The 12,429-nt window shown below is 42.6% G+C and overlaps 1 long non-coding RNA gene across 1 annotated transcript; it reads left to right on the top strand.

The window, feature by feature from the left end:
* Positions 1-515: 515 nt before the first annotated feature.
* On the top strand, positions 516-4,229 carry LOC138956949 (uncharacterized). Its single transcript, XR_011452880.1, has 4 exons — positions 516-1,152; positions 1,439-1,599; positions 2,137-2,202; positions 4,047-4,229. It is a non-coding gene; the product is annotated as an uncharacterized lncRNA (long non-coding RNA).
* Positions 4,230-12,429: the final 8,200 nt, after the last annotated feature.

The raw sequence follows: 12,429 nt of genomic DNA, 5'->3' as shown, positions 1-12,429 counted from the left end.
AGAATGCGATCGATACGCACACGATTCCGAATAAAAACTACATAAACTAGTCAGCGAAAGTTTCCTGCTACGAACTGTGCAGTGATTTTCTGGTGAGTACAACCTAACACAGTTAATATCGTAACATTTGTCCACAAGTCTACCAATCTTTCACTTGTGTCAATGAAGAACACTTTTAGATCTGTATCACATGTTTCTCAGTGCAAAAGTTAGATCCACTAATGTTCAGCTTAAAGTTCCTGGATAATACTAATAGGGCCATCCATTACATGCACCCCCGCTTTCTAACATTATGCTCCGCATAATCTATATATTTTAAAACATATTCTCCTGTAACTTTAACTACCAGTACCAGAACTAGAACATAGAAATTGAAATTTGAAATTAAAACTTGAGTGAATCACTCCTGTCCTATTTGATTTTCTTGAACTTTAATTTGATGGTGGTTTTTCCATTCTTTCTTTTGATTTCAGACGATGTAAAAGTGTTTGTCACTTGCACCTGTGCAATCGCCATCGCTTCATCGTAGGGCAGATACACTGTGACTGGGTATAGTTTTGCTGCAGAAGGCAAGTCTGTTTTCTCTTTCTCCTTCCCCTGACCCCCCTCGTTGATTGAAACATCACTTATGGTTTCATATACCGGTACTGGTTCCATCTGTAACACATTAATATCGTATTGCGCTAATTAAGTTATTCATAGTCCATGTTTTCATATTTGTCAACCGTCCATACTACAATACATCTTGTATTACCCACTTATCTTCTAAAACTAACCGAGACCGAGTAACATTGTTAGGATTGAAAAAGCGTGCTACAGTACCTTCGTGCTTTACCAATTTCACATCGCCTAACAATAACTCGACTCCTTGAGAACTCTACCTGTCCAGTTTGAATAATTATCTTGGCCTAGTGCCTCACATTATTGTCACACAGGGATATATATGTCTCGAAACCAGCCTCAATTTACCTTGAGTTACGCTCCATCATACTAACTAACACAATCCCTACGAAAGACATATATGAAAATACTGTTTATGAATGACTATCTTTTGCACAATGTCATCGTTATGTTCCAGAAAAACAAGGCGAAGTTACGAACAGTTCAATCTCCACTTCTTCATCCACGTCGGCACATTCTTTCCTTTATAAGGTAACAGTCTGTCAATGTGATACGCCTTTGAATCTTTCTTGGGTCTAGTTTTAATAAGGTATGTCAAATCATCAATCTTGTTGGTGATGATATACGGTCCTTTCCATTTTGACGTCATTTTAGTACACACACCTATTTTCCTGACAGGGTTGAACAACCAGACTAATTGTCCTACACTCAGTTCACGTTTTCTGGTTTTCATGTTGTAGTATCTCTCTTGATGCACTGCACTTTTCTTTAAATGTTTCCGTGCATGTTCATATACTTTTTGAAATGTCTGTTCCAGGTTTGCAGTGTAGACATCTGGGGAAACATCTTCTTCTTCAGCTCCGGGTCGCCCAAACACCAGTGACATCGGTAGTCTCGCCTCACGTCCCAGCATCATTCGATTTGGAGTTATACCTGTACTGCAGTGAACCGACGATCTGTATGCTGAGGCCAGCAGAGGTAGGTAGATATCCCAGCCTTTCTGATTGTTTTCGCAGTACGCTGTTAACATAGCAGCCAGTGTTCTGTTGAATCGTTCTACAATTCCATTTGCTTGAGGCCGCATGCTTGTAGATCTGGTCTTGTTTATCCCCACTAGATTACACATTTCCTTGAATAACACTGATTCAAAGTTTGTGCCCTGATCAGTGTATAGTGTTAGTGGATACCCAAATCTGCTTGCGAAATGGGTTATGAAGGCTTGTGCTACTGTCTTTGCTTCTTGATTTGGAATTGGTATTGCTTCTGTCCATCGTGTGAATTGATCTGTGATGACCAAAATGTGTGTGTTTCCCATCACTGTTTTGGGAAAAGGTCCACATATGTCTAGATTCACCCGTTCCAGAGGTTCACCAACTCCACAATGTCCAAGTGGAACATGTTTTTGATGAGATTTTCGAGCAGCACACTTATCACATTGTACACAGTAGCGTTTGATACAATCATCCATGGCTGGCCAATAATATGACTGTTTTATTCTCTCTCCTGTCTTTTCAGATCCAAGATGACCAGCGGTGGGAACGTCGTGATGATTCTTCATAACATCTTCTTGCTTTGACTCAGGTACGATCATTTGTAGTCCTGTATCTTTATCATTCTCAAGACGCTTTCTGTAGAGAATACCATCTACCATACATAGTCTGTCCCACTGAGCCCAAAGTGTTTTTGCCTGAGAACGTTTTGTAGAGAGCTCTGCCCATTTTGGTCGCTCCTTTGATTTCATCTTCGCAGATAGAAGTGGTTCAATATCTTGATCTTCAAGTTGAGCTTGGCTAAGTTCTTCTGCATTCCATCCGTCCAAAGATAATGGATGAAATCTGACTTCAAAATCAGGTTTTTCTGTACTTGATGATGAGTCTAGAGTTTTACTGCATGACGGTTTCTGTTCATCTTCCACAATCATAGCTATGTTGGGGTTTTCTTGCTTAACTTGCTTGCTTGCAGAACTGAGGATATCAGAGAAAGAGAATTGAACTGCTGTTGACTTGTCTTCGGAACTGAGGATGTCAGAGAAAGAGAATTGAACTGCTGTTGGTCTTAGTTCATCATTCTTGGTTCTCCGTTGTGTCAAAGTACATGCAACAAAGTTTTCTTCTTTCATTGTTTCTTGATCTCTTTGTTGTTGTCTCAGGCATGATGTACAGGGTTTTCTGCTCAAAGCATCTGCATTGGAATGTTTCAACCCAGCACGATGTGGAACATCTTCTTGTGTTTTATCTTCTTTCTCTCTGTTTTCCTGTTTCGTAGTTTCTTCTTTCTTCATGTTGCGTTGACTCGGTTGAGTATCCTCTCTGTTTTCCTGTTTCGTAATTTCTTCTTTCTTCACGTAGCGTTGACTATCTTCCCTGTTTTCTTGTTTCGTAATTTCTTCTTTCTTCATGTTGGGTCTTCGTCGATTTACCGATTCTCGACCCTTTAAAATCGGCGGTTCTCGTTTCCCTCTCTTCTCTGTTGAGAACGTCCGTTGTGGGTTGGTCGAGTTTCAAATTGTTCCTGTTCTTTGCACTTCCTGTACAAATTACAGTCTTTCAAACTGTGGTCAGAGCGTTTACAACATGTGCAAAACTGTGTTCTCTGTCTGCAGTTTCTGGACAAATGTGTAGTCCCATTACATGTCCAGCACCGTCTGTCTCCCTTTTGTTGTTGACGATTTCGATCAGTTGTCTCCGGTGAAGAATTTATCATCGTTGATTCTTCTCCGTTGACCATGAAGATTTTCTTTTTCTGTGGTACCATGATAGCTTCATACATATCAGCCACCTCTTCAGCTTCACGAATGGTTTGACAGTTTCTCTCCAAACATCGCCATTTTATGTCTGGACTCATATTTTTATACCATTGCTGTAGTGCAAGTTGATGTTGAGTTGATGACCCAACGTTTGGATATGCCCTTTGTGCAAGTAGAAGAAGTTCATCAGAAAAGTCTGCCAATCCTTCATTTGGTAGTCTTTTTCTGTTTTCAAACTGTGTGGTCCAGTACACCCCATGTCTAGATGCTGTGCCGAATCTCTGTCGCAGTTGAAATATAAGACTGGCATATTCTCTTTTCTCATGAGGTGCTAGTCCAGCGTAGAATCTTCTAGCTTGTCCTTTCAAACAGGCTCCAAGAGTGAGTGTTCTTTCTCTCAGTGTCCAACCACCTAAATCAGCAATACATTCAAACTGATCTAAGTATGTCTCAAAGTCATCACTCCCATCGAAAAGTTGTGGTTTCATTTGTAGACCTCTTCTACTTGATCCTTTGTATGTCTTGTCTGTTACTGTTAGTTCTTGAACACCTCCAGTAGAATTATGACTATTTCCTCCCATCGGAAATTCTGTTCCCTCAGTTTCTTCATCACGTAGATACTGTTCATAAAATTGTTCAGGATTCATCATTGTTAATACTTTCTTTTCTTCTTTTGCAGAAATCAATCAAGTCCAATCCAAGCAGAATCTCCGTAAAAAGTCACTTTTGAAGAAAAGTCATTCCTCATCTGGTATAAAAGTAAAAAGACATCTCCTTCTTGTAAAATCCTCTTCTTCCACGATATCCGCTACAGCTCTGTATAAAACATGTATCAAAAGTCAATAAAGTTTATAAAAATCACCTCCAGGCTACTATGCTTCTTCTAATTTCTTCGGTTCCTCTTCTTTCTCTCTTGTTGCACGTTGTCTAGTTTCTTCGGTTCCTCTTCTTTCTTCTTGTTGTACGTTGTCTAGTTTCTTCAGTTCCTCTTCTTTCTTCTTGTTGTACGTTGTCTAGTTTCTTCAGTTCCTCTTCTTTCTTCTTGTTGTACGTTGTCTAGTTTCTTCAGTTCCTCTTCTTTCTTCTTGTTGTACGTTGTCTAGTTTCTTCAGTTCCTCTTCTTTCTCTCTTGTTGTACGTTGTCACAATCACATGAAGATTTTAATCCGTGAATAATCACATGAAGATAATAATCCGTGAATCAGCACATGAAGATAATAATCCGTGAATAATCACATGAAGATAATAATCCGTGAATCAGCACATGAAGATAATAATCCGTGAATCAGCAGGGTTATTTCCATTTTTTTTTTTTTTTTTTCACACACACACTTTAATCCATGAATCCACTGCAGGGTTATTTCCAAGAAATGTGTCTTTCACAAAAGAATCACAAATCCCACACTTCTGACACCATTGTAACGGGATGGGCGCGCGAGCTGTTGTTGGCTCTGGTTGTTGATTGTTGTGTGTGTGAATGTTAATGAAGAATAAAGCAAACACAAATTGTTCCAGGTTTCAATGTTCAGATTTATTCATCTGAACAAATTCGTATCAAACTTCAATATATCAGTGCATCGTTCATTCACATATAAAAATAGGCATGACATATGATGACCTTGTTCTGGACTATCTTCTTTACTGTAGACTGCGATCTCTTCATGTAGCTTAGAACCTAATATTCTCAACTCAATATTATATCCTTCCTAGTCCAGTCTCGAAGAAGCTGCCCCGATTTCTCCTGTCGGATAGCCCCACTTTCTTCTTGTAGACTGCTATCCCTTCCTAGTCCAGTCTCGAAGAAGCCGCCCCGATTTCTTCTGTCGGATAGCCCCACTTTCTTCTTGTAGACTGCTATCCCTTCCTAGTCCAGTCTCGAAGAAGCTGCCCCGATTTCTCCTGTCAGATAGCCCCACTTTCTTCTTGTAGACTGCTATCCCTTCCTAGTCCAGTCTCGAAGAAGCCTACTCGAACCACATCGTTCAGCCCAAAAGAACCCAAATCGCTAGAACATATCAGCCAAGCTAAGCCAAGCGAACAACCTTTCTCCCGTCTCGGAGAAGTACACTAAAACAACAATCCTAAGCAACCTGAATAGAACAGCATCCTTTAGAACCCGACTAGAACAACCCCGATTTCTCCTTTCCCTTCTCTATTTATCTCCTTCCTTGTTTGTTTACCTGTTACCTCTAGCTACCGCTAACGTTTCGATCGTCTATAACGATCTCCCTTGACTGTCTACGTTACCCCAATACATGTCCTAACAACATAAACAACATACCTTGTCTCTCCTTCCTTTCTTCTTGTTTCGTACCTTTAGCAACGAACCGACACTCTCGATCGTCTTAGAGTCAAGGCGATCGAGGATGTTTGTTTACGTTTCTCTAGGTAATTTCTAACAATGCTCAAACAACCTATCCTACCGAACTAAATCTCCATTTTACTTTCACTCAATCATTATCCTATCAATAATGAATCAATTCTAAAATGCATAACCATATTTACATGCACATTTCATTACATAATATTCTCTCATCGATGAGATCTCGTATAACACCTTCTCAAGTCAAAGCGACCAAAAAGTGTTTGTTTACGTTTCTCTGGGTAACCTCTAACAACATACAAACAATTTATCTAACTAAACCAAATCTCTGTTTCCTTTCACTCAATCATTATCTTATCAATAATGAATTAATTCTAAAATGCATGCAGTAATATTCACATGCACATTTCATAACATAACATTCTCTCATCGTTCTTCTTCGATGAGATCTCGAACAACACGTCATCTAAAATGGCGTCATCGAAGAGAAGACTATGTTCCATTGTGTTCGTTTCTTAAGAATGCGATCGATACGCACACGATTCCGAATAAAAACTACATAAACTAGTCAGCGAAAGTTTCCTGCTACGAACTGTGCAGTGATTTTCTGGTGAGTACAACCTAACACAGTTAATATCGTAACATTTGTCCACAAGTCTACCAATCTTTCACTTGTGTCAATGAAGAACACTTTTAGATCTGTATCACATGTTTCTCAGTGCAAAAGTTAGATCCACTAATGTTCAGCTTAAAGTTCCTGGATAATACTAATAGGGCCATCCATTACAATATACACACACACAAACACACACACACACACCCATACACGCACGCACGCACGCACGCACGCACGCACGCACACACACACACACGCTCACACACACACTCACTGACAGACAGACAGACAGACAGACAGACAGACAGACAGACAGACAGACACACACACACACACACACACACACACACACACACACACACACACGCACACATCAACGAACAATCAAATGAAAGAAGGAACAATCACGAAAAAGACCCAAAGATCCAACACCCCTAGTCGTCACCATCCCACCTCCCCCATCACTCTCCACGACCCACCCCCACCTTCTTCCCCACCCCACGCAATCCCTCCACACCCAACCCATCTTTAGTAGGAGAAAAGCTGGCTATGAATACGCCAACATAAAGGCAAAGCATCGAACGACGCACAAGTCATAAAACTGGCCCCTCCATTTGGCAAACAGGAGAGCATACCGAAGGAGCAACATCCATGCAATGAGCTGCACACAAGAGCACTTAAAGGGATAGTGCCTTTAGTTATGCGCTATGGAAATCTCCTTAATAAATAAATAAATATACTATTGATCTGACCGTTTTTGGGGAGTTTCTGGCAATGATGACGAATCTGATCTGACTGTCTGGGTGGGTGGGTGGTTGGGGGGGGGGGGGGGGATGTGGACTGGCAATTGTGACGAGCCTGAAGAATGTTGGAAATCCACTGTACCTTAATATAGACGCACACGGCATAATGTGTTCGAAAACGCACCACAGGTATGGTCATTAGTTAAATCAAAGTGAGGGAATGCGCTTCAGGGCGCTACTTCTCTTCGGTATCAAAACAAAAAGGAGTCCAGAAGCGCCGCCTGGCGGTACCACAGCCCGTCATCTATGACGCGGCAGCCGATTCACGTGCACAAACAAGGGAAGAAAAACAAGTCGCGTAAGGCGAAAATACAATATTTAGTCAAGTAGCTGTCGAACTCACAGAATGAAACTGAACGCAACGCAACGCAGCAAGACCGTATACTCGTAGCATCGTCACTCCACCGCCCGTGGCAAAGGCAGTGCCCGTGGAATTGACAAGAAGAGCGGGGTATTCGTTGCGCTGAGAAGGATAGCACGCTTTTCTGTACCTCTCTTCGTTTTAACTTTCTGAGCGTGTTTTTAATCCAAACATATCATATCTATATATTTTTGGAATCAGGAACCGACAAGGAATAAGAGGAAAGTGTTTTTAAATTGATTTCGAAAAATAAATTTTGATAATAATTTTTATATATTTAATTTTCAGAGCTTGTTTTTAATCCGAATATAACATATTTATATGTTTTTGGAATCAGCAAATGATGGAGAATAAGATAAACGTAAATTTGGATCGTTTTATAAATTTTTATTTTTTTTTACAATTTTCAGATTTTTAATGACCAAAGTCATTGATTAATTTTTAAGCCACCAAGCTGAAATGCAATACCGAACCCCGGGCTTCGTCGAAGATTACTTGACCAAAATTTCAACCAATTTGGTTGAAAAATGAGGGCGTGACAGTGCCGCCTCAACTTTCACGAAAAGCCGGATATGACGTCATCAAAGACATTTATCAAAAAAATGAAAAAAAAGTTCGGGGATTTCATACCCAGGAACTCTCATGTAAAATGTCATAAAGATCGGTCCAGTAGTTTAGTCTGAATCGCTCTACACACACACACACGCACAGACACACACACACACACACACACACACACACACACACACACACACACACACACACACACACACACACGCACATACACCACGACCCTCGTTTCGATTCCCCCTCGATGTTAAAATATTTAGTCAAAACTTGACTAAATATAAAAAAGAAGAAGGAAACAGCTAAAGGAGGGTTTGAAGCAGCCTGCATGCAACTCGCGTCAAAACAAACAAACAAATAATAATAGGGAAGTTTTTTGATTGTTTGTTTGCTTAACGCCCAGCCGACCACGAAGGGCCATATCAGGGCGGTGCTGCTTTGACATTTAACGTGCGCCACACACAAGACAGAAGTCGCAGCACAGGCTTCATGTCTCACCCAGTCACATTATTCGGACACCGGACCAACCCGTCCTAGCACTAACCCCATAATGCCAGACGCCAGACAGAGCAGCCACTAGATCTGCACATAGAGTAATCGATAACGGCCAGGGTTCGAACCCGCGACCTTCGGATCACAAGTCTTGTGCCTTACCAACTGAGCTGCTGAGCCCCCATTTCGTGACCAAATTTTCCCTCCCTTGCAAACAGGCTTCATGTCTCACCCAGTCACATTATTCTGACACCGGACCAACCAGTCCTAGCACTAACCCCATAATGCCAGACGCAAGGCGGAGCAGCCACTAGATTGCCAATTTTAAAGTCTTAGGTATGACACGGCCGGGGTTCGAACCCACGACCTCCCGATCACGGGGTGGACGCCTTACCACTAGGCCAACGGTGAGCGAGTTTTAGCGTCAACTAAGGTGACTCGAGTCGAACCGGAGGTCGCAAAAACTCGGTCCGGTACGACTGGAGTGACGTCACCGGTTAACCAACTTTCAACCTTGCTTCCTGCGTAGGGTCTCTCCAGTTCCAAGATGGCTGCCAAGGCGAGGTGAGAAACTTCTGCAAATATTTTTTGACAAAGTTACGGATTGTGAGAAGACATTTGTTGTAAATCACTTAGCCTTTCAAAAATTAAGGATACTGGGTAGGATACTGTCTTGGTTTTAATGCATTTTATTTTAGCAGTGATGTTTATTTTGGGAAGAAATGAGGTCAACAGGAGTTTGGGTGCGATTTCGGCTCAAATGTACTTTAGCGCCCTGAACTTTTACCCGGCTGTTTTGCGCTCGATTTTCACGCTCACTTCTTCATTGACGTTCGAATCGATAGTTCGATGTTTTGGCATTACATTCACATCAACAATAAAACAGTACTGCTTGTTCATCATCGTCGTCCATCAACTCTCCACAACAATAAATCCGTAACGCGCTTGTCGCCATCTTGTTGCAAGGGACGCGACTGGACACAACCCAACAGCGTTTCCGCGAAGAAAAAACCCAGACATGCGCAGTGACCCTACCATAGCTCAACCCTGTTCCTCGCGAAAACTCGCTCCGTGCCGGTCCGTAGGGAAGTAAGTCAGAGAAATTACCCCACACAAAAAAGTGCTCTTCCTTTGCCTGCTTTAAGACTTTTAATTTAAGATTTTAAGACACTTGCAATTTGCAAATTGAAGGCAGTCCTGCTGCGCAGCGTTGGGCCTTCTTTGTAACGCAGTATTTTATGATATAAATTTGGAAGTGATGTGAGGGCCTTTTTCCTTCGGTATGTTTTTGCTTGAACAAGATTTTGTTCATACACACTAATACATGCCAATACAGCAACACAAAGAGCACGACAAATATAAAACTTGCTCACATAATCATACCTATGGACCGGCACGGTTGGCCTAGTGGTAAGGCGTCCGCCCCGTGATCGGGAGGTCGTGGGTTCGAACCCCGGCCGGGTCATACGTAAGACTTTAAAATTGGCAATCTAGTGGCTGCTCCGCCTGGCGTCTGGCATTATGGGGTTAGTGCTAGGACTGGTTGGTCCGGTGTCAGAATAATGTGACTGGGTGAGACATGTTAAGCCTGTGCTGCGACTTCTGTCTTGTGTGTGGCGCACGTTATATGTCAAAGCAGCACCGCCCTGATATGGCCCTTCGTGGTCGGCTGGGCGTTAAGCAAACAAACAAACAACAACAACAACAACAACAACAAATCATACCTATCATTTCATTTCGGGATATGATTAACATAATAAGAAGACCAAATTTCTTGAATAACAAAATATTGATATCATTTAAAATCAACATGCTCACAGAGAAGAAAATAAAAATGAGAAATGAAAAAATAATAAGAACGGAAAGAAAGGGAGGAGTGGAACACAATTTTTTTTTAAATCAAGAAAACTAACTTTCCACATCGAACACGATCTGTGTGAAAACAAGAGAACATGATTCGGTACTATCCCTTCAAAGCGGAGATGTATAGGTCAGCATCGCGTTAGCACCTGCCCTTCACGTGGCAAAATGTGCGGCATGGGAGTTGCTGCACAGTGGAATGTGCTGCAAGTTATTACACCGGACTCTGTCTGTCTCTGTTGGTCAGCTGTGAGAGAAATGATGGACAGGTAATGGCTGGTCAGCTGTGAGAGAAATGATGGACAGGTAATGGCTGGTCAGCTGTGAGAGAAATGATGGACAGGTAATGGCTGGTCAGCTGTGAGAGAAATGATGGACAGGTAATGGCTGGTCAGCTGTGAGAGAAATGATGGACAGGTAATGGCTGGTCAGCTGTGAGAGAAATGATGGACAGGTAATGGCTGGTCAGCTGTGAGAGAAATGATGGACAGGTAATGGCTGGTCAGCTGTGAGAGAAATGATGGACAGGTAATGGCTGGTCAGCTGTGAGAGAAATGATGGACAGGTAATGGCTGGTCAGCTGTGAGAGAAATGATGGACAGGTAATGGCTGGGCAGCTGTGAGAGAAATGACGGACAGGTAATGGCTGGTCAGCTGTGAGAGAAATGATGGACAGGTAATGGCTGGTCAGCTGTGAGAGAAATGATGGACAGGTAATGGCTGGTCAGCTGTGAGAGAAATGATGGACAGGTAATGGCTGGTCAGCTGTGAGAGAAATGATGGACAGATAATGGCTGGGCAGCGCTGACAGGTATTTGTTGTTAGGGGAAGGGGAGGGAGGAAGGGAGATGAGGGAAGAGTGGGGAGACAGGAGGAGGGGGGTGAACGGGGGTAGGAGAAGAGAGAGAGAGAGAGAGAGAGAGAGAAAGAAAGAGGGAGAGAGAGTAAAAAAGAGAGAGAGAGAGAAGAGAGAGAGAGAAAGAGAGAGAAATAGAGAGAGAGAAAGAGAGAGTAAAAGAGAGAGAAAGAGAGAGAGAGAGAGAGAGAGAGAGAGAGAGAGAAAGAAAAGAGAGAGAGAAAAAAAAAAGAGAGAGAGAGAGAGAGAGAGAGAGAGAGAGAGAGAGAGAGAGAGAGAGAGAGAGAGAGAGAGAGAGAGCACCATATGCTACTAACAGGCGAAGAATTAATTAACAATAGTAACCCATCCCTTCTAACTACAACCTTTCAAGGCATATAACCAAACACCGGACATTATTGAAAACTATAATAAATCACTCATCCGTTAACAACGTATCGATCGAAATACATGTCATTGCCCTGTACGATAGCAAATGAGCCGCGCTTCCAAGGTGTGTGCGCGTTTATAGGTCTAATCAGCCGCTTGCACTTATGGCAGAATTGCCGCGAGGTCTTTTACGTGCCACAGTGGTGACACGGGGATGGAACATGGATACGGTCTCTGAATCTGCACATAGTTTGTTTGTTTGTTTGCTTAACGCCCAGCCGACCACGAAGGGCCATATCAGGGCGGTGCTGCTTTGACATATAACGTGCGCCACACACAAGACAGAAGTCGCAGCACAGGCTTCATGTCTCACCCAGTCACATTATTCTGACACCGGACCAACCAGTCCTAGCACTCACCCCATAATGCCAGACGCCAGGCGGAGCAGCCACTAGATCTGCACATAGAGTAATCGATAACGGCCAGGATTCGAACCCGCGACCTTCGGATCACAAGTCTTGTGCCTTACCAACTGAGCTGCTGAGCCCCCATTTCGTGACCAAATTTTCCCTCCCTTGCAAACATCGGGTAACCCTCGCTAAATCATGGTGTCATCATAAAGCTACCGCGGCCGAACCAACAATTTGTCACGCTCATAAGAAAAATACCTATCTCAGTGTTAGGCATTTCTGTAGTGAAACTACAGGGGAAGCTACTGGAAGGGTATCTATCATGTGTTGGAGAGTACAAACTCTCAGACCATCGGAAACCATTGCCACGGACGGTAGCAAATAAATCATCGTCCAGTAGAACTA

The sequence above is a fragment of the Littorina saxatilis genome, unplaced genomic scaffold, assembly GCF_037325665.1.
Source record: "Littorina saxatilis isolate snail1 unplaced genomic scaffold, US_GU_Lsax_2.0 scaffold_2235, whole genome shotgun sequence".
In the NCBI taxonomy this organism is placed as follows: Eukaryota; Metazoa; Mollusca; class Gastropoda; order Littorinimorpha; family Littorinidae; genus Littorina; species Littorina saxatilis.
The sequence above is the reverse complement of the archived record's forward strand: the minus strand, read 5'-3'. Positions and strand labels throughout refer to the sequence as shown.